This window comes from Strix aluco, chromosome W (assembly GCF_031877795.1).
Source record: "Strix aluco isolate bStrAlu1 chromosome W, bStrAlu1.hap1, whole genome shotgun sequence".
Taxonomy (NCBI): Eukaryota; Metazoa; Chordata; class Aves; order Strigiformes; family Strigidae; genus Strix; species Strix aluco.
Genome location: NC_133970.1, coordinates 10,247,108 through 10,273,394, shown reverse-complemented (window position 1 = coordinate 10,273,394; position 26,287 = coordinate 10,247,108).

Genomic DNA, 26,287 nt, shown 5'->3' with positions numbered 1-26,287 from the left:
CAGGGCAGGGTAGGGCAGGGCAAGGCAAGGCAAGGCAAGGCAAGGCAAGGCAGATAAGGGCAGGGCAGGCAAGGCAGGGCAATGGAAGATAAGGGCAGGGCAGGCAAGGCAGGGCAATGGAAGATAAGGGCAAGGCAAGGCAAGGCAAGGCAAGGCAAGGCAAGGCAAGGCAAGGCAGATAATGCCAGGGCAGGCAAGGCAGGGCAATGGAATATAAGGGCAGGGCAGGCAAGGCAAGGCAGGGCATGGCAGGGCAGGGCAGGGCAAGGCAAGGCAAGGCAAGGCAAGACAAGGCAGATAATGCCAGGGCAGGCAAGGCATGGCAATGGAAGATAAGGGCAGGGCAGGCAAAGCAGGGCAGGGCAGGGCAAGGCAAGGAAAGGCAAGGCAAGGCAAGGCAGGGCAAGGCAAGGCAATGCAGATAATGCCAGGGCAGGCAAGGCAGGGCAACGGAAGATAAGGACAGGGAAGGGCAGGGCAAGGCAAGGCAAGGCAAGGCAAGGCAAGGCAAGGCAAGGCAAGGCAAGGCACATAATGCCAGGGCAGGCACGGCAGGGCAACGGAAGATAAGGTCAGGGCAGGTCAGGGCAGGCAAGACAGGGCAACGGAAGATAAGGGCAGGGCAGGGCAGGCAAGGCAAGGCAAGGCAAGGCAAGGCAAGGCAAGGCAAGGCAAGGCAAGGCAGATAATGCCAGGGCAGGCAAGGCAGGGCAACGGAAGATAAGGGCAGGGCAGGCAAGGCAGGGCAATGCAGGGCAAGGCAAGGCAAGGCAAGGCAAGGCAGATAAGGCCAGGGCAGGCAAGGCAGGGCAATGGAATATAAGGGCAGGGCAGGCAAGGCAGGGCAGGGCAGGGCAGGGTAGGGCAGGGCAAGGCAAGGCAAGGTAAGGCAGGGCAACGGAAGATAAGGGCAGGGCAGGTTAGGGCAGGCAAGGCAAGACAAGGCAAGGCAAGGAAAGGCAAGATAAGGGCAGGGCAGGGCAGGGCAGGGCAAGGCGAGGCAAGGCAAGGCAAGGCAAGGCAGATAATGCCAGGGCAGGCAAGGCAGGGCAATGGAAGATAAGGGCAGGGCAGGCAAGGCAGGGCAGGGCAACGCAAGGCAGGGCAAGGCAAGGCAAGGCAAGGCAAGCAAGGCAAGGCAAGGCAAGACAAGGCAAGGCAAGGCAGATAATGCCAGGGCAGGCAAGGCAGGGCAATGGAATATAAGGGCAGGGCAGGCAAGGCAGGTCAGGGCAGGGCAGGGTAGGGCAGGGCAAGGCAAGGCAAGGCAAGGCAAGGCAAGGCAGATAAGGGCAGGGCAGGCAAGGCAGGGCAATGGAAGATAAGGGCAGGGCAGGCAAGGCAGGGCAATGGAAGATAAGGGCAAGGCAAGGCAAGGCAAGGCAAGGCAAGGCAAGGCAAGGCAAGGCAGATAATGCCAGGGCAGGCAAGGCAGGGCAATGGAATATAAGGGCAGGGCAGGCAAGGCAAGGCAGGGCATGGCAGGGCAGGGCAGGGCAAGGCAAGGCAAGGCAAGGCAAGACAAGGCAGATAATGCCAGGGCAGGCAAGGCAGGGCAATGGAAGATAAGGGCAGGGCAGGCAAAGCAGGGCAGGGCAGGGCAAGGCAAGGAAAGGCAAGGCAAGGCAAGGCAGGGCAAGGCAAGGCAATGCAGATAACTCCAGGGCAGGCAAGGCAGGGCAACGGAAGATAAGGACAGGGAAGGGCAGGGCAAGGCAAGGCAAGGCAAGGCAAGGCAAGGCAAGGCAAGGCAAGGCAAGGCACATAATGCCAGGGCAGGCACGGCAGGGCAACGGAAGATAAGGTCAGGGCAGGTCAGGGCAGGCAAGACAGGGCAACGGAAGATAAGGGCAGGGCAGGGCAGGCAAGGCAAGGCAAGGCAAGGCAAGGCAAGGCAAGGCAAGGCAAGGCAAAGCAGATAATGCCAGGGCAGGCAAGGCAGGGCAACGGAAGATAAGGGCAGGGCAGGCAAGGCAGGGCAATGCAGGGCAAGGCAAGGCAAGGCAAGGCAAGGCAAGGCAAGGCAACGCAGGCAAGGCAAGGCAAGTCAAGGCAAGGCAAGGCAGATAATGCCAGGGTAGGCAAGGCAAGGCCAGGGAAGGAAGGCAAGGCAAGGCAAGGCAGATAATGCCAGGGCAGGCAAGGCAAGGCAAGGCAAAGCAAGGCAAGGCAAGGCAGATAATGCCAGGGCAGGCAAGGCAGGGCAACGGAACATAAGGGCAGGGCAGGTTAGGGCAGGCAAGAGAGGGCAACGGAAGATAAGGGCAGGGCAAGGCAAGGCAAGGCAAGGCAAGGCAGATAATGGCAGGAAAGGGAAGGCAAGGCAAGGCAAGGCAAGGCAAGGCAGATAATGCCAGGACAGGCAAGGCAAGGCAAGGCAAGGCAAGGCAGATAATGCCAGGGCAGGCAAGGCAGGGCAAGGGAAGATAAGGGCAGGGCAGGCAAGGCAAGGCAAGGCAAGGCAAGGCAAGGCAAGGCAGATAATGCCAGGGCAGGCACGGCTGGGCCACGGAAGATAAGGGTAGGGTAGGTTAGGGCAGGCAAGGCAAGGCAAGGCAAGGCAGTTAATACCAGGGCAGGCAAGGCAGGGCAACGGAAGATAAGGGTAGGGTAGGTTAGGGCAGGCAAGGCAAGGCAAGGCAAGGCAAGGCAGATAATGCCAGGGCAGGCAAGGCAAGGAAAGTCAAGGCAAGGCAAGGAATATAAGGGCAGGGCAGGCAAGGCAAGGCAAGGCAAGGCAAGGCAGATAATGCCAGGGCAGTCAAGGCAGCGCAACGGAAGATAAGGGCAGGGCAGGGCAAGCAAGGCAAGGCAAGGCAAGGCAAGGCAAGGCAAGGCAGATAATGCCAGGGCAGGCAAGGCAGGGCAACGGAAGATAAGGGCAGGGCAGGGCAGGCAAGGCAAGGCAAGGCAAGGCAAGGCAAGGCAAGGCAAGGCAGATAATGCCAGGGCAGGCAAGGCAAGGCCAGGCAAGGCAAGACAAGGCAAGGCAAGGCAGATAATGCCAGGGTAGGCAAGGCAAGGCAAGGCAAGGCAATGCAAGGCAGATAATGCCAGGGCAGGCAAGGCAGGGCAACGGAAGATAAGGGCAGGGCAGGTTAGGGCAAGCAAGACAGGGCAACAGAAGATTAGGACAGGGCAAGGCAAGGCAAGGCAAGGCAAGGCAGATAATGCCAGGGCAGACAAGGCAGGGCCACAGAAGATAAGGGTAGGGTAGGTTAGGGCAGTCAAGGCAAGGCAAGGCAAGGCAGATAATACCAGGGCAAGCAAGGCAGGGCAACGGAAGATAAGGGCACGGCAGGCAAGGCAAGGCAAGGCAAGGCAAGGCAAGGCAAGGCAAGGCAAGGCAGATAATGCCAGGGCAGGCAAGGCAGGGCAACAGAAGATAAGGGCAGGGCACGTTAGTGCAGGCAAGGCTGGGCAACGGAAGATAAGGGCAGGGCAGGGCAGGCAAGTCAAGGCAAATCAAGGCAAGGCAATGCAAGGCAGATAATGCCAGGGCAGGCAAGGCAGGGCAACGGAAGATAAGGGCAGAGCAGGGCAGGGCAGGCAAGGCAGGGCAACGGAAGATAAGGGCAGGGCAGGTAAGGCAAGGCATGGCAAGGCAAGGCACGGCAAGGCAACGTCAAATAAGGGCAGAGCAGGGTAGGGCAGGCAAGGCAAGGCAAGGAAAGATAAGGGCAGGGCAGGTTAGGGCAGGGCAGGGCAAGGCAAGGCAAGGCAAGGCAAGGCAAGGCAGATAATGCCAGGGCAGGCAAGGCAGGGCAACGGAAGATAAGGGCAGGGCAGGCAAGGCAGGGCAATGCAGGGCAAGGCAAGGCAAGGCAAGGCAAGGCAAGGCAAGGCAAGGCAACGCAGGCAAGGCAAGGCAAGTCAAGGCAAGGCAAGGCAGATAATGCCAGGGTAGGCAAGGCAAGGCCAGGGAAGGAAGGCAAGGAAAGGCAAGGCAGATAATGCCAGGGCAGGCAAGGCAAGGCAAGGCAAGGCAAGGCAAGGCAAGGCAGATAATGCCAGGGCAGGCAAGGCAGGGCAACGGAACATAAGGGCAGGGCAGGTTAGGGCAGGCAAGACAGGGCAACGGAAGATAAGGGCAGGGCAAGGCAAGGCAAGGCAAGGCAAGGCAGATAATGCCAGGAAAGGGAAGGCAAGGCAAGGCAAGGCAAGGCAAGGCAGATAATGCCAGGTCAGGCAAGGCAAGGCAAGGCAAGGCAAGGCAGATAATGCCAGGGCAGGCAAGGCAGGGCAAGGGAAGATAAGGGCAGGGCAGGCAAGGCAAGGCAAGGCAAGGCAAGGCAAGGCAAGGCAGATAATGCCAGGGCAGGCACGGCTGGGCCACGGAAGATAAGGGTAGGGTAGGTTAGGGCAGGCAAGGCAAGGCAAGGCAAGGCAGTTAATACCAGGGCAGGCAAGGCAGGGCAGCGGAAGATAAGGGTAGGGTAGGTTAGGGCAGGCAAGGCAAGGCAAGGCAAGGCAAGGCAGATAATGCCAGGGCAGGCAAGGCAAGGAAAGTCAAGGCAAGGCAAGGAAGATAAGGGCAGGGCAGGCAAGGCAAGGCAAGGCAAGGCAAGGCAGATAATGCCAGGGCAGTCAAGGCAGCGCAACGGAAGATAAGGGCAGGGCAGGGCAGGCAAGGCAAGGCAAGGCAAGGCAAGGCAAGGCAAGGCAGATAATGCCAGGGCAGGCAAGGCAGGGCAACGGAAGATAAGGGCAGGGCAGGGCAGGCAAGGCAAGGCAAGGCAAGGCAAGGCAAGGCAAGGCAAGGCAAGGCAGATAATGCCAGGGCAGGCAAGGCAAGGCCAGGCAAGGCAAGACAAGGCAAGGCAAGGCAGATAATGCCAGGGCAGGCAAGGCACTGCAAGGCAAGGCAATGCAAGGCAGATAATGCCAGGGCAGGCAAGGCAGGGCAACGGAAGATAAGGGCAGGGCAGGTTAGGGCAAGCAAGACAGGGCAACAGAAGATAAGGACAGGGCAAGGCAAGGCAAGGCAGATAATGCCAGGGCAGACAAGGCAGGCCCACAGAAGATAAGGGTAGGGTAGGTTAGGGCAGTCAAGGCAAGGCAAGGCAAGGCAGATAATACCAGGGCAAGCAAGGCAGGGCAACGGAAGATAAGGGCACGGCAGGCAAGGCAAGGCAAGGCAAGGCAAGGCAAGGCAAGGCAAGGCAAGGCAGATAATGCCAGGGCAGGCAAGGCAGGGCAACAGAAGATAAGGGCAGGGCACGTTAGTGCAGGCAAGGCTGGGCAACGGAAGATAAGGGCAGGTCAGGGCAGGCAAGTCAAGGCAAATCAATGCAAGGCAATGCAAGGCAGATAATGCCAGGGCAGGCAAGGCAGGGCAACGGAAGATAAGGGCAGAGCAGGGCAGGGCAGGCAAGGCAGGGCAACGGAAGATAAGGGCAGGGCAGGTAAGGCAAGGCATGGCAAGGCAAGGCACGGCAAGGCAACGTCAAATAAGGGCAGAGCAGGGTAGGGCAGGCAAGGCAAGGCAAGGAAAGATAAGGGCAGGGCAGGTTAGGGCAGGGCAGGGCAAGGCAAGGCAAGGCAAGGCAAGGCAAGGCAAGGCACATAATGCCAGGGCAGGCACGGCAGGGCAACGGAAGATAAGGTCAGGGCAGGTCAGGGCAGGCAAGACAGGGCAACGGAAGATAAGGGCAGGGCAGGGCAGGCAAGGCAAGGCAAGGCAAGGCAAGGCAAGGCAAGGCAAGGCAAGGCAAGGCAGATAATGCCAGGGCAGGCAAGGCAGGGCAACGGAAGATAAGGGCAGGGCAGGCAAGGCAGGGCAATGCAGGGCAAGGCAAGGCAAGGCAAGGCAAGGCAAGGCAAGGCAAGGCAACGCAGGCAAGGCAAGGCAAGTCAAGGCAAGGCAAGGCAGATAATGCCAGGGTAGGCAAGGCAAGGCCAGGGAAGGAAGGCAAGGAAAGGCAAGGCAGATAATGCCAGGGCAGGCAAGGCAAGGCAAGGCAAGGCAAGGCAAGGCAAGGCAGATAATGCCAGGGCAGGCAAGGCAGGGCAACGGAACATAAGGGCAGGGCAGGTTAGGGCAGGCAAGACAGGGCAACGGAAGATAAGGGCAGGGCAAGGCAAGGCAAGGCAAGGCAAGGCAGATAATGCCAGGAAAGGGAAGGCAAGGCAAGGCAAGGCAAGGCAAGGCAGATAATGCCAGGTCAGGCAAGGCAAGGCAAGGCAAGGCAAGGCAGATAATGCCAGGGCAGGCAAGGCAGGGCAAGGGAAGATAAGGGCAGGGCAGGCAAGGCAAGGCAAGGCAAGGCAAGGCAAGGCAAGGCAGATAATGCCAGGGCAGGCACGGCTGGGCCACGGAAGATAAGGGTAGGGTAGGTTAGGGCAGGCAAGGGAAGGCAAGGCAAGGCAGTTAATACCAGGGCAGGCAAGGCAGGGCAACGGAAGATAAGGGTAGGGTAGGTTAGGGCAGGCAAGGCAAGGCAAGGCAAGGCAAGGCAGATAATGCCAGGGCAGGCAAGGCAAGGAAAGTCAAGGCAAGGCAAGGAAGATAAGGGCAGGGCAGGCAAGGCAAGGCAAGGCAAGGCAAGGCAGATAATGCCAGGGCAGTCAAGGCAGCGCAACGGAAGATAAGGGCAGGGCAGGGCAGGCAAGGCAAGGCAAGGCAAGGCAAGGCAAGGCAAGGCAGATAATGCCAGGGCAGGCAAGGCAGGGCAACGGAAGATAAGGGCAGGGCAGGGCAGGCAAGGCAAGGCAAGGCAAGGCAAGGCAAGGCAAGGCAAGGCAGATAATGCCAGGGCAGGCAAGGCAAGGCCAGGCAAGGCAAGACAAGGCAAGGCAAGGCAGATAATGCCAGGGCAGGCAAGGCAAGGCAAGGCAAGGCAATGCTAGGCAGATAATGCCAGGGCAGGCAAGGCAGGGCAACGGAAGATAAGGGCAGGGCAGGTTAGGGCAAGCAAGACAGGGCAACAGAAGATAAGGACAGGGCAAGGCAAGGCAAGGCAAGGCAAGGCAGATAATGCCAGGGCAGACAAGGCAGGGCCACAGAAGATAAGGGTAGGGTAGGTTAGGGCAGTCAAGGCAAGGCAAGGCAAGGCAGATAATACCAGGGCAAGCAAGGCAGGGCAACGGAAGATAAGGGCACGGCAGGCAAGGCAAGGCAAGGCAAGGCAAGGCAAGGCAAGGCAAGGCAAGGCAGATAATGCCAGGGCAGGCAAGGCAGGGCAACAGAAGATAAGGGCAGGGCACGTTAGTGCAGGCAAGGCTGGGCAACGGAAGATAAGGGCAGGGCAGGGCAGGCAAGTCAAGGCAAATCAAGGCAAGGCAATGCAAGGCAGATAATGCCAGGGCACGCAAGGCAGGGCAACGGAAGATAAGGGCAGAGCAGGGCAGGGCAGGCAAGGCAGGGCAACGGAAGATAAGGGCAGGGCAGGTAAGGCAAGGCATGGCAAGGCAAGGCACGGCAAGGCAACGTCAAATAAGGGCAGAGCAGGGTAGGGCAGGCAAGCCAAGGCAAGGAAAGATAAGGGCAGGGCAGGTTAGGGCAGGGCAGGGCAAGGCAAGGCAAGGCAAGGCAAGGCAAGGCAAGGCACATAATGCCAGGGCAGGCACGGCAGGCCAACTTAAGATAAGGTCAGGGCAGGTCAGGGCAGGCAAGACAGGGCAACGGAAGATAAGGGCAGGGCAGGGCAGGCAAGGCAAGGCAAGGCAAGGCAAGGCAAGGCAAGGCAAGGCAAGGCAGATAATGCCAGGGCAGGCAAGGCAGGGCAACGGAAGATAAGGGCAGGGCAGGCAAGGCAGGGCAATGCGGGGCAAGGCAAGGCAATGCAAGGCAAGGCAAGGCAAGGCAACGCAGGCAAGGCAAGGCAAGTCAAGGCAAGGCAAGGCAGATAATGCCAGGGTAGGCAAGGCAAGGCCAGGGAAGGAAGGCAAGGCAAGGCAAGGCAGATAATGCCAGGGCAGGCAAGGCAAGGCAAGGCAAGGCAAGGCAAGGCAAGGCAGATAATGCCAGGGCAGGCAAGGCAGGGCAACGGAAGATAAGGGCAGGGCAGGTTAGGGCAGGCAAGACAGGGCAACGGAAGATAAGGGCAGGGCAAGGCAAGGCAAGGCAAGGCAAGGCAGATAATGCCAGGAAAGGGAAGGCAAGGCAAGGCAAGGCAAGGCAAGGCAGATAATGCCAGGTCAGGCAAGGCAAGGCAAGGCAAGGCAAGGCAGATAATGCCAGGGCAGGCAAGGCAAGGCAAGGCAAGGCAAGGCAAGGCAAGGCAAGGCAAGGCAGATAATGCCAGGGCAGGCAAGGCAGGGCAACGGAAGATAAGGGTAGGGTAGGTTAGGGCAGGCAAGGCAAGGCAAGGCAAGGCAAGGCAGATAATGCCAGGGCAGGCAAGGCAAGGAAAGTCAAGGCAAGGCAAGGAAGATAAGGGCAGGGCAGGCAAGGCAAGGCAAGGCAAGGCAAGGCAGATAATGCCAGGGCAGTCAAGGCAGCGCAACGGAAGATAAGGGCAGGGCAGGGCAGGCAAGGCAAGGCAAGGCAAGGCAAGGCAAGGCAAGGCAGATAATGCCAGGGCAGGCAAGGCAGGGCAACGGAAGATAAGGGCAGGGCAGGGCAGGCAAGGCAAGGCAAGGCAAGGCAAGGCAAGGCAAGGCAAGGCAGATAATGCCAGGGCAGGCAAGGCAAGGCCAGGCAAGGCAAGACAAGGCAAGGCAAGGCAGATAATGCCAGGGCAGGCAAGGCAAGGCAAGGCAAGGCAATGCAAGGCAGATAATGCCAGGGCAGGCAAGGCAGGGCAACGGAAGATAAGGGCAGGGCAGGTTAGGGCAAGCAAGACAGGGCAACAGAAGATAAGGACAGGGCAAGGCAAGGCAAGGCAAGGCAAGGCAGATAATGCCAGGGCAGACAAGGCAGGGCCACAGAAGATAATGGTAGGGTAGGTTAGGGCAGTCAAGGCAAGGCAAGGCAAGGCAGATAATACCAGGGCAAGCAAGGCAGGGCAACGGAAGATAAGGGCACGGCAGGCAAGGCAAGGCAAGGCAAGGCAAGGCAAGGCAAGGCAAGGCAAGGCAGATAATGCCAGGGCAGGCAAGGCAGGGCAACAGAAGATAAGGGCAGGGCACGTTAGTGCAGGCAAGGCTGGGCAACGGAAGATAAGGGCAGGGCAGGGCAGGCAAGTCAAGGCAAATCAAGGCAAGGCAATGCAAGGCAGATAATGCCAGGGCAGGCAAGGCAAGGTAAGGCAAGGCAAGGCAAGGCAAGGCAAGGCAGATAATGCCAGGGCAGGCAAGGCAGGGCAACGGAAGATAAGGGTAGGGTAGGTTAGGGCAGGCAAGGCAAGGCAAGGCAAGGCAAGGCAAGGCAGATAATGCCAGGGCAGTCAAGGCAAGGAAAGGCAAGGCAAGGCAAGGAAGATAAGGGCAGGGCAGGCAAGGCAAGGCAAGGCAAGGCAAGGCAGATAATGCCAGGGCAAGCAAGGCAAGGCAATGGAATATAAGGGCAGGGCAGACAAGGCAAGGCAAGGCAAGGCAAGGCAAGGCAAGGCAAGGCAAGGCAAGGCAGATAATGCCAGGGCAGGCAAGGCAAAGCAAGGCAAGGCAAGGCAAGGCAAGGCAAGGCAAGGCAAGGCAAGGCAAGGCAGATAATGCCAGGGCAGGCAAGGCAGGGCCACGGAAGATAAGGGTAGGTTAGGTTAGGGCAGGCAAGGCAAGGCAAGGCAAGGCAGATAATACCAGGGCAGGCAAGGCAGGGCAATGGAAGATAAGGGTAGGGTAGGTTAGGGCAGGCAAGGCAAGGCAAGGCAAGGCAAGGCAAGGCAAGGCAAGGCAAGGCAGATAATGCCAGGGCAGGCAAGGCAGGGCAACGGAAGATAAGGGCAGGGAAGGCAAGGCAAGGCAAGGTAAGGCAAGGCAGATAATGCCAGGGCAGGCAAGGCAAGGCAAGGCAAGGCAAGGCAAGGCAAGGCAGATAAGGCCAGGGCGGGCAAGGCAAGGCAAGGCAAAGCAAGGCAAGGCAAGGGAAGGCAAGGCAAGGCAAGGCAAGGCAGATAATGCCAGGGCAGGCAAGGCAAGGCAAGGCAAGGCAAGGCAGATAATGCCAGGGCGGGCAAGGCAAGGCAAGGCAAGGCAAAGCAAGGCAAGGCAAGGCAAGGCAAGGCAAGGCAAGGCAAGGCAGATAATGCCAGGGCAGGCAAGGCAGGGCAACGGAAGATAATGGTAGGGTAGGTTAAGGCAGGCAAGGCAAGGCAAGGCAAGGCAGATAATTACAGGGCAGGCAAGGCAGGGCAACGGAAGATAAGGGTAGGGTAGGTTAGGGCAGGCAAGGCAAAGCAAGGCAAGGCAAGGCAAGGCAAGGCAAGGCAGATAATGCCAGGGCAGGCAAGGCAAGGAAAGGCAAGGCAAGGCAAGGAAGATAAGGGCAGGTCAGGCAAGGCAAGGCAACGCAAGGCAAGGCAAGGCAGATAATGCCCGGGCAGGCAAGGCAGGGCAACGGAAGATAAGGGCAGGAAAGGCAAGGCAAGGCAAGGCAAGGCAAGGCAAGGCAAGGCAAGGCAAGGCAAGGCAGATAATGCCAGGGCAGGCAAGGCAAGGCAAGGCAAGGCAAGGCAGATAATGCCAGGGCAGGCAGGGCAGGGCGACGGAAGATAAGGGCAGGGCAGGTTAGGGCAGGCAAGGCAGGGCAACGGAAGATAAGGGCAGGGAATGCAAGGCAAGGCAAGGCAGGGCAAGGCATATAATGCCAGGGCAGGCAAGGCAGGGCAACGGAAGATAAGGGCAGGGCAGGGCAGGCAACGCAAGGCAAGGCAAGGCAAGGCAAGGCAAGGCAAGGCAGATAATGCCAGGGCAGGCAAGGCAGGGCAATGGAAGATAAGGGCAGGGAAGGCAAGGCAAGGCAAGGCAAGGCAAGGCAGATAATGCCAGGGCAGGCAAGGCAGGGCAATGGAAGATAAGGGCAGGGCAGGGCAGGCAAGGCAAGGCAAGGCAAGGCAAGGCAGATAATGCCAGGGCAGGCAAGGCAAGGAAAGGCAAGGCAAGGCAAGGAAGATAAGGGCAGGGCAGGCAAGGCAAGGCAAGGAAAGGCAAGGCAGATAATGCCAGGGCAAGCAAGGCAAGGCAATGGAAGATAAGGGCAGGGCAGGCAAGGCAAGGCAAGGCAAGGCAAGGCAAGGCAAGGCAGATAATGCCAGGGCAAGCAAGGCAAGGCAATGGAAGATAAGGGCAGGGCAGGCAAGGCAAGGCAAAGCAAGGCAAGGCAAGGCAAGGGAAGGCAAGGCAAGGCAACGCAGGCAAGGCAAGGCAAGTCAAGGCAAGGCAAGGCAGATAATGCCAGGGCAGGCAAGGCAAGGCCAGGGAAGGAGGGCAAGGCAAGGCAAGGCAGATAATGCCAGGGCAGGCAAGGCAAGGCAAGGCAAGGCAAGGCAAGGCAAGGCAAGGCAAGTCAGATAATGCCAGGGCAGGCAAGGCAAGGCAAGGCAAGGCAAGGCAGATAATGCCAGGGCAGGCAAGGCAGGGCAACGGAAGATAAGGGCAGGGCAGGTTAGGGCAGGCAAGGCAGGGCAACGGAAGATAAGGGCAGGGAAGGCACGGCAAGGCAAGGCAGGGCAAGGCATATAATGCCAGGGCAGGCAAGGCAAGGCAAGGCCAGGGAAGGCAAGACAAGGCAAGGCAAGGCAGATAATGCCAGGGCAGGCAAGGCAAGGCAAGGCAAGGCAAGGCAAGGCAAGGCAAGGCAAGGCAGATAATGCCAGGGAAGGCAAGGCAGGGCAACCGAAGATAAGGGTAGGGTAGGTTAGGGCAGGCAAGGCAAGGCAAGGCAAGGCAAGGCAAGGCAAGGCCAGGCAAGGCAAGGCAAGGCAAGGCAGATAATGCCAGTGCAGGCAAGGCAAGGCAAGGCCAGGGAAGGCAAGACAAGGCAAGGCAAGGCAGATAATGCCAGGGCAGGCAAGGCAAGGCAAGGCAAGGCAAGGCAAGGCAGGTAATGCCAGGGCAGGCAAGGCAGGGCAACGGAAGATAAGGGTAGGGTAGGTTAGGGCAGGCAAGGCAAGGCAAGGCAAGGCAAGGCAAGGCAAGGCAAGGCAAGGCAAGGCAAGGCAGATAATGCTAGGGCAGGCAAGGCAAGGAAAGGCAAGGCAAGGCAAGGAAGATAAGGGCAGGGCAGGCAAGGCAAGGCAAGGCAAGGCAACGTAGATAATGCCAGGGCAGGCAAGGCAGGGCAACGGAAGATAAGGGCAGGGAAGGCAAGGCAAGGCAAGGTAAGGCAAGGCAGATAATGCCAGGGCAGGCAAGGCAAGGCAAGGCAAGGCAAGGCAAGGCAAGGCAGATAATGCCAGGGCAGGCAAGGCAAAGCAAGGCAAGGCAAGGCAAGGCAAGGCAAGGCAAGGCAAGGCAAGGCAAGGCAAGGCAGATAATGCCAGGGCAGGCAAGGCAGGGTCACGGAAGATAAGGGTAGGGTAGGTTAGGGCAGGCAAGGCAAGGCAAGGCAAGGCAGATAATACCAGGGCAGGCAAGGCAGGGCAATGGAAGATAAGGGTAGGGTAGGTTAGGGCAGGCAAGGCAAGGCAAGGCAAGGCAAGGCAAGGCAAGGCAAAGCAAGGCAGATAATGCCAGGGCAGGCAAGGCAGGGCAACGGAAGGTAAGGGCAGGGAAGGCAAGGCAAGGCAAGGTAAGGCAAGGCAGATAATGCCAGGGCAGGCAAGGCAAGGCAAGGCAAGGCAAGGCAAGGCAAGGCAAGGCAGATAAGGCCAGGGCAGGCAAGGCAGGGCAACGGAAGATAAGGGCAGGGCAGGGCAGGCAAGGCAAGGCAAGGCAAGGCAAGGCAAGGCAAGCCAGATAATGCCAGGGCAGGCAAGGCAGGGCAACAGAAGATAAGGGCAGGGCACGTTAGTGCAGGCAAGGCTGGGCAACGGAAGATAAGGGCAGGGCAGGGCAGGCAAGTCAAGGCAAATCAAGGCAAGGCAATGCAAGGCAGATAATGCCAGGGCAGGCAAGGCAGGGCAACGGAAGATAAGGGCAGAGCAGGGCAGGGCAGGCAAGGCAGGGCAACGGAAGATAAGGGCAGGGCAGGTAAGGCAAGGCATGGCAAGGCAAGGCACGGCAAGGCAACGTCAAATAAGGGCAGAGCAGGGTAGGGCAGGCAAGGCAAGGCAAGGAAAGATAAGGGCAGGGCAGGTTAGGGCAGGGCAGGGCAAGGCAAGGCAAGGCAAGGCAAGGCACATAATGCCAGGGCAGGCACGGCAGGGCAACGGAAGATAAGGTCAGGGCAGGTCAGGGCAGGCAAGACAGGGCAACGGAAGATAAGGGCAGGGCAGGGCAGGCAAGGCAAGGCAAGGCAAGGCAAGGCAAGGCAGATAATGCCAGGGCAGGCAAGGCAGGGCAACGGAAGATAAGGGCAGGGCAGGCAAGGCAGGGCAATGCAGGGCAAGGCAAGGCAAGGCAACGCAGGCAAGGCAAGGCAAGTCAAGGCAAGGCAAGGCAGATAATGCCAGGGTAGGCAAGGCAAGGCCAGGGAAGGAAGGCAAGGAAAGGCAAGGCAGATAATGCCAGGGCAGGCAAGGCAAGGCAAGGCAAGGCAAGGCAAGGCAAGGCAGATAATGCCAGGGCAGGCAAGGCAGGGCAACGGAACATAAGGGCAGGGCAGGTTAGGGCAGGCAAGACAGGGCAACGGAAGATAAGGGCAGGGCAAGGCAAGGGAAGGCAAGGCAAGGCAGATAATGCCAGGAAAGGGAAGGCAAGGCAAGGCAAGGCAAGGCAAGGCAGATAATGCCAGGTCAGGCAAGGCAAGGCAAGGCAAGGCAAGGCAGATAATGCCAGGGCAGGCAAGGCAGGGCAAGGGAAGATAAGGGCAGGGCAGGCAAGGCAAGGCAAGGCAAGGCAAGGCAAGGCAAGGCAGATAATGCCAGGGCAGGCACGGCTGGGCCACGGAAGATAAGGGTAGGGTAGGTTAGGGCAGGCAAGGCAAGGCAAGGCAAGGCAAGGCAAGGCAAGGCAGATAATGCCAGGGCAGGCAAGGCAAGGCAAGGCAAGGCAAGGCAGATAATGCCAGGGCAGGCAGGGCAGGGCGACGGAAGATAAGGGCAGGGCAGGTTAGGGCAGGCAAGGCAGGGCAACGGAAGATAAGGGCAGGGAAGGCAAGGCAAGGCAAGGCAGGGCAAGGCATATAATGCCAGGGCAGGCAAGGCAGGGCAACGGAAGATAAGGGCAGGAAAGGCAAGGCAAGGCAAGGCAAGGCAAGGCAAGGCAAGGCAGATAATGCCAGGGCAGGCAAGGCAAGGCAAGGCAAGGCAAGGCAGATAATGCCAGGGCAGGCAGGGCAGGGCGACGGAAGATAAGGGCAGGGCAGGTTAGGGCAGGCAAGGCAGGGCAACGGAAGATAAGGGCAGGGAAGGCAAGGCAAGGCAAGGCAGGGCAAGGCATATAATGCCAGGGCAGGCAAGGCAGGGCAACGGAAGATAAGGGCAGGGCAGGGCAGGCAAGGCAAGGCAAGGCAAGGCAAGGCAAGGCAAGGCAAGGCAGATAATGCCAGGGCAGGCAAGGCAGGGCAATGGAAGATAAGGGCAGGGAAGGCAAGGCAAGGCAAGGCAAGGCAAGGCAGATAATGCCAGGGCAGGCAAGGCAGGGCAATGGAAGATAAGGGCAGGGCAGGGCAGGCAAGGCAAGGCAAGGCAAGGCAAGGCAGATAATGCCAGGGCAGGCAAGGCAAGGCCAGGCAAGGCAAGACAAGGCAAGGCAAGGCAGATAACGCCAGGGCAGGCAAGGCAAGGCAAGGCAAGGCAAGGCAAGGCAGATAATGCCAGGGCAGGCAAGGCAGGGCAACGGAAGATAAGGGCAGGGCAGGTTAGGGCAAGCAAGACAGGGCAACAGAAGATAAGGACAGGGCAAGGCAAGGCAAGGCAAGGCAAGGCAGATAATGCCAGGGCAGTCAAGGAAGCGCAACGGAAGATAAGGGCAGGGAAGGCAAGGCAAGGCAAGGCAAGGCAAGGCAAGGCAAGGCAAATCAGATAATGCCAGGGCAGGCAAGGCAAGGCAAGGCAAGGCAAGGCAGATAATGCCAGGGCAGGCAAGGCAGGGCAAGGGAAGATAAGGGCAGGGCAGGCAAGGCAAGGCAAGGCAAGGCAAGGCAAGGCAAGGCAAGGCAGATAATGCCAGGGCAGGCACGGCAGGGCCACGGAAGATAAGGGTAGGGTAGGTTAGGGCAGGCAAGGCAAGGCAAGGCAAGGCAGTTAATAACAGGGCAGGCAAGACAGGGCAACGGAAGATAAGGGTAGGGTAGGTTAGGGCAGGCAAGGCAAGGCAAGGCAAGGCAAGGCAGATAATGCCAGGGCAGGCAAGGCAAGGAAAGTCAAGGCAAGGCAAGGAAGATAAGGGCAGGGCAGGCAAGGCAAGGCAAGGCAAGGCAAGGGAGATAATGCCAGGGCAGTCAAGGAAGCGCAACGGAAGATAAGGGCAGGGAAGGCAAGGCAAGGCAAGGCAAGGCAAGGCAAGGCAAGGCAAATCAGATAATGCCAGGGCAGGCAAGGCAAGGCAAGGCAAGGCAAGGCAGATAATGCCAGGGCAGGCAAGGCTGGGCAACGGAAGATAAGGGCAGGGCAGGTTAGGGCAGGCAAGGCAGGGCAAAGGAAGATAAGGGCAGGGAAGGCAAGGCAAGGCAAGGCAGGGCAAGGCATATAATGCCAGGGTAGGCAAGGCAAGGCAAGGCCAGGGAAGGCAAGACAGGCAAGGCAAGGCAGATAATGCCAGGGCAGGCAAGGCAAGGCAACAGAAGATAAGGGTAGGGTAGGTTAGGGCAGGCAAGGCAAGGCAAGGCAAGGCCAGGCAAGGCAGATAATGCCAGGGCAGTCAAGGCAATGAAAGGCAAGGCAAGGCAAGGAAGATAAGGGCAGGGCAGGCAAGGCAAGGCAATGGAAGATAAGGGCAGGGCAGGCAAGGCAAGGCAAGGCAAGGCAAGGCAAGGCAAGGCAGATAATGCCAGGGCAGGCAAGGCAAAGCAAGGCAAGGCAAGGCAATGCAAGGCAAGGCAAGGCAAGGCAAGGCAAGGCAAGGCAGATAATGCCAAGGCAGGCAAGGCAAAGCAAGGCAAGGCAAGGCAAGGCAAGGCAAGGCAAGGCAAGGCAAGGCAAGGCAGATAATGCCAGGGCAGTCAAGGCAAGGAGAGGCAAGGCAAGGCAAGGCAAGGCAGATAATGCCAGGGCAGGCAAGGCAAGGCAAGGCAAGGCAAGGCAAGGCCAGGCAGATAATGCCAGGGCAGGCAAGGCAAGGCAATGCAAGGCAAGGCAAGGCAAAGCAAGGCAAGGCAAGGCAAGGCAGATAATGCCAGCGCAGGCAAGGCAGGTCAATGGAAGATAAGGGCAGGGCAGGCAATTCAGGGCAGGGCAGGGCAGGGCAGGGCAAGGGAAGGCAAGGTAAGGCAAGGCAAGGCAGATAATGCCAGGGCAGGCAAGGCAGGGCAAGGGAAGATAAGGGCAGGGCAGGCAAGGCAAGGCAAGGCAAGGCAAGGCAGATAATGCCAGGGCAGGCACGGCAGGGCCACGGAAGATAAGGGTAGGGTAGGTTAGGGCAGGCAAGGCAAGGCAAGGCAAGGCAGTTAATACCAGGGCAGGCAAGGCAGGGCAACGGAAGATAAGGGTAGGGTAGGTTAGGGCAGGCAAGGCAAGACAAGGCAAGGCAAGGCAGATAATGACAGGGCAGGCAAGGCAAGGAAAGTCAAGGCAAGGCAAGGAAGATAAGGGCAGGGCAGGCAAGGCAAGGCAAGGCAAGGCAAGGCAAGGCAAGGCAGATAATGCCAGGGCAGGCAAGGCAGGGCAACGGAAGATAAGAGCAGGGCAGGTTAGGGCAGGCAAGGCAGGGCAACGGAAAATAACGGCAGGGAAGGCAAGGCAAGGCAAGGCAGGGCAAGGCATATAATGCCAGTGCAGGCAAGGCAAGGCAAGGCAAGGCAAGGCAAGGCAAGGCCAGGCAAGGCAAGGCAAGGCAAGGCAGATAATGCCAGGGCAGGCAAGGCAAGGCAAGGCCAGGGAAGGCAAGACAAGGCAAGACAAGGCAGATAATGCCAGGGCAGGCAAGGCAAGGCAAGGCAAGGCAAGGCAAGGCAAGGCAAGGCAGATAATGCCAGGGCAGGCAAGGCAGGGCAACGGAAGAAAAGGGCAGGGCAAGGCAAGGCAAGGCAAGGCAAGGCAGATAATGCCAGGGCAGGCAAGGCAAGGCAAGGCAAGGCAAGGCAAGGCAGATAATGCCAGGGCAGGCAAGGCAAGGCAAGGCAAGGCAAGGCAAGGCAGATGATGCCAGGGCAGGCAAGGCAGGGCAAGGGAAGATAAGGGCAGGGCAGGCAAGGCAAGGCAAGGCAAGGCAAGGCAAGGCAAGGCAGATAATGCCAGGGCAGGCAAGGCAGGGCCACGGAAGATAAGGGTAGGTTAGGTTAGGGCAGGCAAGGCAAGGCAAGGCAAGGCAGATAATACCAGGGCAGGCAAGGCAGGGCAATGGAAGATAAGGGTAGGGTAGGTTAGGGCAGGCAAGGCAAGGCAAGGCAAGGCAAGGCAAGGCAAGGCAAGGCAAGGCAGATAATGCCAGGGCAGGCAAGGCAGGGCAACGGAAGATAAGGGCAGGGAAGGGAAGGCAAGGCAAGGTAAGGCAAGGCAGATAATGCCAGGGCAGGCAAGGCAAGGCAAGGCAAGGCAAGGCAAGGCAAGGCAAGGCAAAGCAAGGCAAGGCAAGGCAAGGCAAGGCAAGGCAAGGCAAGGCAGATAATGCCAGGGCAGGCAAGGCAGGGCAACGGAAGATAAGGGTAGGGTAGGTTAGGGCAGACAAGGCAAGGCAAGGCAAGGCAAGGCAAGGCAGATAATGCCAGGGCAGGCAAGGCAAGGAAAGGCAAGGCAAGGCAAGGAAGATAAGGGCAGGTCAGGCAAGGCAAGGCAAGGCAAGGCAAGGCAAGGCAGATAATGCCAGGGCAGGCAAGGCAGGGCAACGGAAGATAAGGGCAGGAAAGGCAAGGCAAGGCAATGCAAGGCAAGGCAAGGCAAGGCAGATAATGCCAGGGCAGGCAAGGCAAGGCAAGGCAGGCAAGGCAAGGCAAGGCAAGGCAAGGCAAGGCAAGGCAAGGCAGATAATGCCAGGGCAGGCAAGGCAAGGCCAGGCAAGGCAAGACAAGGCAAGGCAAGGCAGATAATGCCAGGGCAGGCAAGGCAAGGCAAGGCAAGGCAAGGCAAGGCAGATAATGCTAGGGCAGGCAAGGCAGGGCAACGGAAGATAAGGGCAGGGCAGGTTAGGGCAAGCAAGACAGGGCAACAGAAGATAAGGACAGGGCAAGGCAAGGCAAGGCAAGGCAAGGCAGATAATGCCAGGGCAGACAAGGCAGGGCCACGGAAGATAAGGGTAGGGTAGGTTAGGGCAGGCAAGGCAAGGCAAGGCAAGGCAGATAATACCAGGGCAGGCAAGGCAGGGCAACGGAAGATAAGGGCATGGCAGGCAAGGCAAGGCAAGGCAAGGCAAGGCAATGCAGATAATGCCAGGGCAGGCAAGGCAGGGCAACAGAAGATAAGGGCAGGGCACGTTAGTGCAGGCAAGGCTGGGCAACGGAAGATAAGGGCAGGGCAGGGCAGGCAAGGCAAGGCAAGTCAAGGCAGATAATGCCAGGAAAGGGAAGGCAAGGCAAGGCAAGGCAAGGCAAGGCAGATAATGCCAGGTCACGCAAGGCAGGGCAAGGGAATATAATGCCAGGGCAGGCAAGGCAAGGCAAGGCAAGGCAAGGCAAGGCAAGGCAGATAATGCCAGGGCAGGCACGGCAGGGCCACGGAAGATAAGGGTAGGGTAGATTAGGGCAGGCAAGGCAAGGCAAGGCAAGGCAGTTAATAACAGGGCAGGCAAGACAGGGCAACGGAAGATAAGGGTAGGGTAGGTTAGGGCAGGCAAGGCAAGGCAAGGCAAGGCAAGGCAGATAATGCCAGGGCAGGCAAGGCAAGGAAAGTCAAGGCAAGGCAAGGAAGATAAGGGCAGGGCAGGCAAGGCAAGGCAAGGCAAGTCAAGGCAGATAATGCCAGGGCAGTCAAGGAAGCGCAACGGAAGATAAGGGCAGGGAAGGCAAGGCAAGGCAAGGCAAGGCAAGGCAAGGCAAGGCAAATCAGATAATGCCAGGGCAGGCAAGGCAAGGCAAGGCAAGGCAAGGCAGATAATGCCAGGGCAGGCAAGGCAGGGCAACGGAAGATAAGGGCAGGGCAGGTTAGGGCAGGCAAGGCAGGGCAAAGGAAGATAAGGGCAGGGAAGGCAAGGCAAGGCAAGGCAGGGCAAGGCATATAATGCCAGGGCAGGCAAGGCAAGGCAAGGCCAGGGAAGGCAAGACAGGCAAGGCAAGGCAGATAATGCCAGGGCAGGCAAGGCAAGGCAAGGCAAGGCAAGGCAAGGCAAGGCAAGGCAGATAATGCCAGGGCAGGCAAGGCAGGGCAACGGAAGATAAGGGTAGGGTAGGTTAGGGCAGGCAAGGCAAGGCAAGGCAAGGCAAGGCAAGGCAGATAATGCCAGGGCAGGCAAGGCAAGGCAAGGCCAGGGAAGGCTGGACAAGGCAAGGCAAGGCAGATAATGCCAGGGCAGGCAAGGCAAGGCAAGGCAAGGCAAGGCAAGGCAAGGCAAGGCAAGGCAGATAATGCCAGGGCAGGCAAGGCAGGGCAACGGAAGATAAGGGTAGGGTAGGTTAGGGCAGGCAAGGCAAGGCAAGGCAAGGCCAGGCAAGGCAGATAATGCCAGGGCAGTCAAGGCAATGAAAGGCAAGGCAAGGCAAGGAAGATAAGGGCAGGGCAGGCAAGGCAAGGCAAGGCAAGGCAAGGCAGATAATGCCAGGGCAAGCAAGGCAAGGCAAAGGAAGATGAGGGCAGGGCAGGCAAGGCAAGGCAAGGCAAGGCAAGGCAAGGCAAGGCAAGGCAGATAATGCCAGGGCAGGCAAGGCAAAGCAAGGCAAGGCAAGGCAAGGCAAGGCAAGGCAAGGCAACGCAACGCAACGCAAGGCAAGGCAAGGCAGATAATGCCAGGGCAGGCAAGGCAGGGCAACGGAAGATACGGGCAGGAAAGGCAAGGCAAGGCAAGGCAAGGCAAGGCAAGGCAAGGCAAGGCAAGGCAAGGCAGATAATGCCAGGGCAGGCAAGGCAAGGCAAGGCAAGGCAAGGCAGATAATGCCAGGGCAGGCAGGGCAGGGCGACGGAAGATAAGGGCAGGGCAGGTTAGGGCAGGCAAGGCAGGGCAACGGAAGATAAGGGCAGGGAAGGCAAGGCAAGGCAAGGCAAGGCAAGGCATATAATGCCAGGGCAGGCAAGGCAGGGCAACGGAAGATAAGGGCAGGGCAGGGCAGGCAAGGCAAGGCAAGGCAAGGCAAGGCAAGGCAAGGCAAGGCAAGGCAGATAATGCCAGGGCAGGCAAGGCAGGGCAACGGAAGATAAGGGCAGGGCAGGGCAGGCAGGGCAAGGCAAGGCAAGGCAAGGCAAGGCAAGGCAAGGCAGATAATGCCAGGGCAGGCAAGGCAAGGCCAGGCAAGGCAAGACAAGGCAAGGCAAGGCAGATAATGCCAGGGCAGGCAAGGCAAGGCAAGGCAAGGCATGGCAAGGCAAGGCAGATAAGGCCAGGGCAGGCAAGGCAAGGCAAGGCAAAGCAAGGCAAGGCAAGGCAAGGCAAGGCAAGGCAAGGCAAGGCAAGGCAGATAATGCCAGGGCAGGCAAGGCAGGGCAACGGAAGATAAGGGTAGGGAAGGTTAGGGCAGGCAAGGCAAGGCAAGGCAAGGCAAGGCAAGGCAAGGCAAGGCAAGGCAGATAATGCCAGGGCAGGCAAGGCAAGGAAAGGCAAGGCAAGGCAAGGAAGATAAGGGCAGGGCAGGCAAGGCAAGGCAAGGCAAGGCAAGGCAAGGCAGATAATGCCAGGGCAAGCAAGGCTGGGCAACGGAAGATAAAGGCACGGCAGTCAAGGCAAGGCAAGGCAAGGCATGGCAAGGCAAGGCAAGGCAAGGCAAGGCAGATAATGCCAGGGCAGGCAAGGCAGGGCAACAGAAGATAAGGGCAGGGCACGTTAGTGCAGGCAAGGCTGGGCAACGGAAGATAAGGGCAGGGCAGGGCAGGCAAGTCAAGGCAAGTCAAGGCAAGGCAATGCAAGGCAGATAATGTCAGCGCAGGCAAGGCAGGGCAACGGAAGATAAGGGCAGAACAGGGCAGGGCAGGCAAGGCAGGGCAACGGAGGATAAGGGCAGGGCAGGTAAGGCAAGACATGGCAAGGCAAGGCACGGCAAGGCAACGTCAAATAAGGGCAGGGCAGGGTAGGGCAGGCAAGGCAAGGCAAGGAAAGATAAGGGCAGGGCAGGTTAGGGCAGGGCAGGGCAAGGCAAGGCAAGGCAAGGCAAGGCACATAATGCCAGGGCAGGCACGGCAGGCCAACTTAAGATAAGGTCAGGGCAGGTCAGGGCAGGCAAGACAGGGCAACGGAAGATAAGGGCAGGGCAGGCAAGGCAAGGCAAGGCAAGGCAAGGCAAGGCAAGGCAAGGCAAGGCAAGGCAAGGCAAGGCAGATAATGCCAGGGCAGGCAAGGCAGGGCAACGGAAGATAAGGGCAGGGCAGGCAAGGCATGGCAAGGCAGGGCAAGGCAAGGCAAGGCAAGGCAGGGCAAGGCATATAATGCCAGGGCAGGCAAGGCAAGGCAACGCAGGCAAGGCAAGGCAAGTCAAGGCAAGGCAAGGCAGATAATGCCAGGGCAGGCAAGGCAAGGCCAGGGAAGGAAGGTAAGGCAAGGCAAGGCAGATAATGCCAGGGCAGGCAAGGCAAGGCAAGGCAAGGCAAGGCAAGGCAAGGCAAGGCAAGGCAGATAATGCCAGGGCAGGCAAGGTAGGGCAACGGAAGATAAGGGCAGGGCAGGTTAGGGCAGGCAAGACAGGGCAACAGAAGATAAGGGCAGGGCAAGGCAAGGCAAGGCAAGGCAAGGCAGATAATGCCAGGAAAGGCAAGGCAAGGCAAGGCAAGGCAAGGCAAGGCAGATAATGCCAGGGCAGGCAAGGCAGGGCAACGGAAGATAAGGGTAGGGAAGGTTAGGGCAGGCAAGGCAAGGCAAGGCAAGGCAAGGCAAGGCAAGGCAAGGCAAGGCAGATAATGCCAGGGCAGGGAAGGCAAGGAAAGGCAAGGCAAGGCAAGGAAGATAAGGGCAGGGCAGGCAAGGCAAGGCAAGGCAAGGCAAGGCAAGGCAAGGCAGATAATGCCAGGGCAAGCAAGGCAGGGCAACGGAAGATAAGGGCAGGGCAGGTTAGGGCAAGCAAGACAGGGCAACAGAAGATAAGGACAGGGCAAGGCAAGGCAAGGCAAGGCAAGGCAGATAATGCCAGGGCAGACAAGGCAGGGCCACGGAAGATAAGGGTAGGGTAGGTTAGGGCAGGCAAGGCAAGGCAAGGCAAGGCAGATAATACCAGGGCAGGCAAGGCAGGGCAACGGAAGATAAGGGCATGGCAGGCAAGGCAAGGCAAGGCAAGGCAAGGCAATGCAGATAATGCCAGGGCAGGCAAGGCAGGGCAACAGAAGATAAGGGCAGGGCACGTTAGTGCAGGCAAGGCTGGGCAACGGAAGATAAGGGCAGGGCAGGGCAGGCAAGGCAAGGCAAGTCAAGGCAGATAATGCCAGGAAAGGGAAGGCAAGGCAAGGCAAGGCAAGGCAAGGCAGATAATGCCAGGTCACGCAAGGCAGGGCAAGGGAATATAATGCCAGGGCAGGCAAGGCAAGGCAAGGCAAGGCAAGGCAAGGCAAGGCAGATAATGCCAGGGCAGGCACGGCAGGGCCACGGAAGATAAGGGTAGGGTAGATTAGGGCAGGCAAGGCAAGGCAAGGCAAGGCAGTTAATAACAGGGCAGGCAAGACAGGGCAACGGAAGATAAGGGTAGGGTAGGTTAGGGCAGGCAAGGCAAGGCAAGGCAAGGCAAGGCAGATAATGCCAGGGCAGGCAAGGCAAGGAAAGTCAAGGCAAGGCAAGGAAGATAAGGGCAGGGCAGGCAAGGCAAGGCAAGGCAAGTCAAGGCAGATAATGCCAGGGCAGTCAAGGAAGCGCAACGGAAGATAAGGGCAGGGAAGGCAAGGCAAGGCAAGGCAAGGCAAGGCAAGGCAAGGCAAATCAGATAATGCCAGGGCAGGCAAGGCAAGGCAAGGCAAGGCAAGGCAGATAATGCCAGGGCAGGCAAGGCAGGGCAACGGAAGATAAGGGCAGGGCAGGTTAGGGCAGGCAAGGCAGGGCAAAGGAAGATAAGGGCAGGGAAGGCAAGGCAAGGCAAGGCAGGGCAAGGCATATAATGCCAGGGCAGGCAAGGCAAGGCAAGGCCAGGGAAGGCAAGACAGGCAAGGCAAGGCAGATAATGCCAGGGCAGGCAAGGCAAGGCAAGGCAAGGCAAGGCAAGGCAAGGCAAGGCAGATAATGCCAGGGCAGGCAAGGCAGGGCAACGGAAGATAAGGGTAGGGTAGGTTAGGGCAGGCAAGGCAAGGCAAGGCAAGGCAAGGCAAGGCAGATAATGCCAGGGCAGGCAAGGCAAGGCAAGGCCAGGGAAGGCTGGACAAGGCAAGGCAAGGCAGATAATGCCAGGGCAGGCAAGGCAAGGCAAGGCAAGGCAAGGCAAGGCAAGGCAAGGCAAGGCAGATAATGCCAGGGCAGGCAAGGCAGGGCAACGGAAGATAAGGGTAGGGTAGGTTAGGGCAGGCAAGGCAAGGCAAGGCAAGGCCAGGCAAGGCAGATAATGCCAGGGCAGTCAAGGCAATGAAAGGCAAGGCAAGGCAAGGAAGATAAGGGCAGGGCAGGCAAGGCAAGGCAAGGCAAGGCAAGGCAGATAATGCCAGGGCAAGCAAGGCAAGGCAAAGGAAGATGAGGGCAGGGCAGGCAAGGCAAGGCAAGGCAAGGCAAGGCAAGGCAAGGCAAGGCAGATAATGCCAGGGCAGGCAAGGCAAAGCAAGGCAAGGCAAGGCAAGGCAAGGCAAGGCAAGGCAACGCAACGCAACGCAAGGCAAGGCAAGGCAGATAATGCCAGGGCAGGCAAGGCAGGGCAACGGAAGATACGGGCAGGAAAGGCAAGGCAAGGCAAGGCAAGGCAAGGCAAGGCAAGGCAAGGCAAGGCAAGGCAGATAATGCCAGGGCAGGCAAGGCAAGGCAAGGCAAGGCAAGGCAGATAATGCCAGGGCAGGCAGGGCAGGGCGACGGAAGATAAGGGCAGGGCAGGTTAGGGCAGGCAAGGCAGGGCAACGGAAGATAAGGGCAGGGAAGGCAAGGCAAGGCAAGGCAAGGCAAGGCATATAATGCCAGGGCAGGCAAGGCAGGGCAACGGAAGATAAGGGCAGGGCAGGGCAGGCAAGGCAAGGCAAGGCAAGGCAAGGCAAGGCAAGGCAAGGCAAGGCAGATAATGCCAGGGCAGGCAAGGCAGGGCAACGGAAGATAAGGGCAGGGCAGGGCAGGCAGGGCAAGGCAAGGCAAGGCAAGGCAAGGCAAGGCAAGGCAGATAATGCCAGGGCAGGCAAGGCAAGGCCAGGCAAGGCAAGACAAGGCAAGGCAAGGCAGATAATGCCAGGGCAGGCAAGGCAAGGCAAGGCAAGGCATGGCAAGGCAAGGCAGATAAGGCCAGGGCAGGCAAGGCAAGGCAAGGCAAAGCAAGGCAAGGCAAGGCAAGGCAAGGCAAGGCAAGGCAAGGCAAGGCAGATAATGCCAGGGCAGGCAAGGCAGGGCAACGGAAGATAAGGGTAGGGAAGGTTAGGGCAGGCAAGGCAAGGCAAGGCAAGGCAAGGCAAGGCAAGGCAAGGCAAGGCAGATAATGCCAGGGCAGGCAAGGCAAGGAAAGGCAAGGCAAGGCAAGGAAGATAAGGGCAGGGCAGGCAAGGCAAGGCAAGGCAAGGCAAGGCAAGGCAGATAATGCCAGGGCAAGCAAGGCTGGGCAACGGAAGATAAAGGCACGGCAGTCAAGGCAAGGCAAGGCAAGGCATGGCAAGGCAAGGCAAGGCAAGGCAAGGCAGATAATGCCAGGGCAGGCAAGGCAGGGCAACAGAAGATAAGGGCAGGGCACGTTAGTGCAGGCAAGGCTGGGCAACGGAAGATAAGGGCAGGGCAGGGCAGGCAAGTCAAGGCAAGTCAAGGCAAGGCAATGCAAGGCAGATAATGTCAGCGCAGGCAAGGCAGGGCAACGGAAGATAAGGGCAGAACAGGGCAGGGCAGGCAAGGCAGGGCAACGGAGGATAAGGGCAGGGCAGGTAAGGCAAGACATGGCAAGGCAAGGCACGGCAAGGCAACGTCAAATAAGGGCAGGGCAGGGTAGGGCAGGCAAGGCAAGGCAAGGAAAGATAAGGGCAGGGCAGGTTAGGGCAGGGCAGGGCAAGGCAAGGCAAGGCAAGGCAAGGCACATAATGCCAGGGCAGGCACGGCAGGCCAACTTAAGATAAGGTCAGGGCAGGTCAGGGCAGGCAAGACAGGGCAACGGAAGATAAGGGCAGGGCAGGCAAGGCAAGGCAAGGCAAGGCAAGGCAAGGCAAGGCAAGGCAAGGCAAGGCAAGGCAAGGCAGATAATGCCAGGGCAGGCAAGGCAGGGCAACGGAAGATAAGGGCAGGGCAGGCAAGGCATGGCAAGGCAGGGCAAGGCAAGGCAAGGCAAGGCAGGGCAAGGCATATAATGCCAGGGCAGGCAAGGCAAGGCAACGCAGGCAAGGCAAGGCAAGTCAAGGCAAGGCAAGGCAGATAATGCCAGGGCAGGCAAGGCAAGGCCAGGGAAGGAAGGTAAGGCAAGGCAAGGCAGATAATGCCAGGGCAGGCAAGGCAAGGCAAGGCAAGGCAAGGCAAGGCAAGGCAAGGCAAGGCAGATAATGCCAGGGCAGGCAAGGTAGGGCAACGGAAGATAAGGGCAGGGCAGGTTAGGGCAGGCAAGACAGGGCAACAGAAGATAAGGGCAGGGCAAGGCAAGGCAAGGCAAGGCAAGGCAGATAATGCCAGGAAAGGCAAGGCAAGGCAAGGCAAGGCAAGGCAAGGCAGATAATGCCAGGGCAGGCAAGGCAGGGCAACGGAAGATAAGGGTAGGGAAGGTTAGGGCAGGCAAGGCAAGGCAAGGCAAGGCAAGGCAAGGCAAGGCAAGGCAAGGCAGATAATGCCAGGGCAGGGAAGGCAAGGAAAGGCAAGGCAAGGCAAGGAAGATAAGGGCAGGGCAGGCAAGGCAAGGCAAGGCAAGGCAAGGCAAGGCAGATAATGCCAGGGCAAGCAAGGCTGGGCAACGGAAGATAAAGGCACGGCAGTCAAGGCAAGGCAAGGCAAGGCATGGCAAGGCAAGGCAAGGCAAGGCAAGGCAGATAATGCCAGGGCAGGCAAGGCAGGGCAACAGAAGATAAGG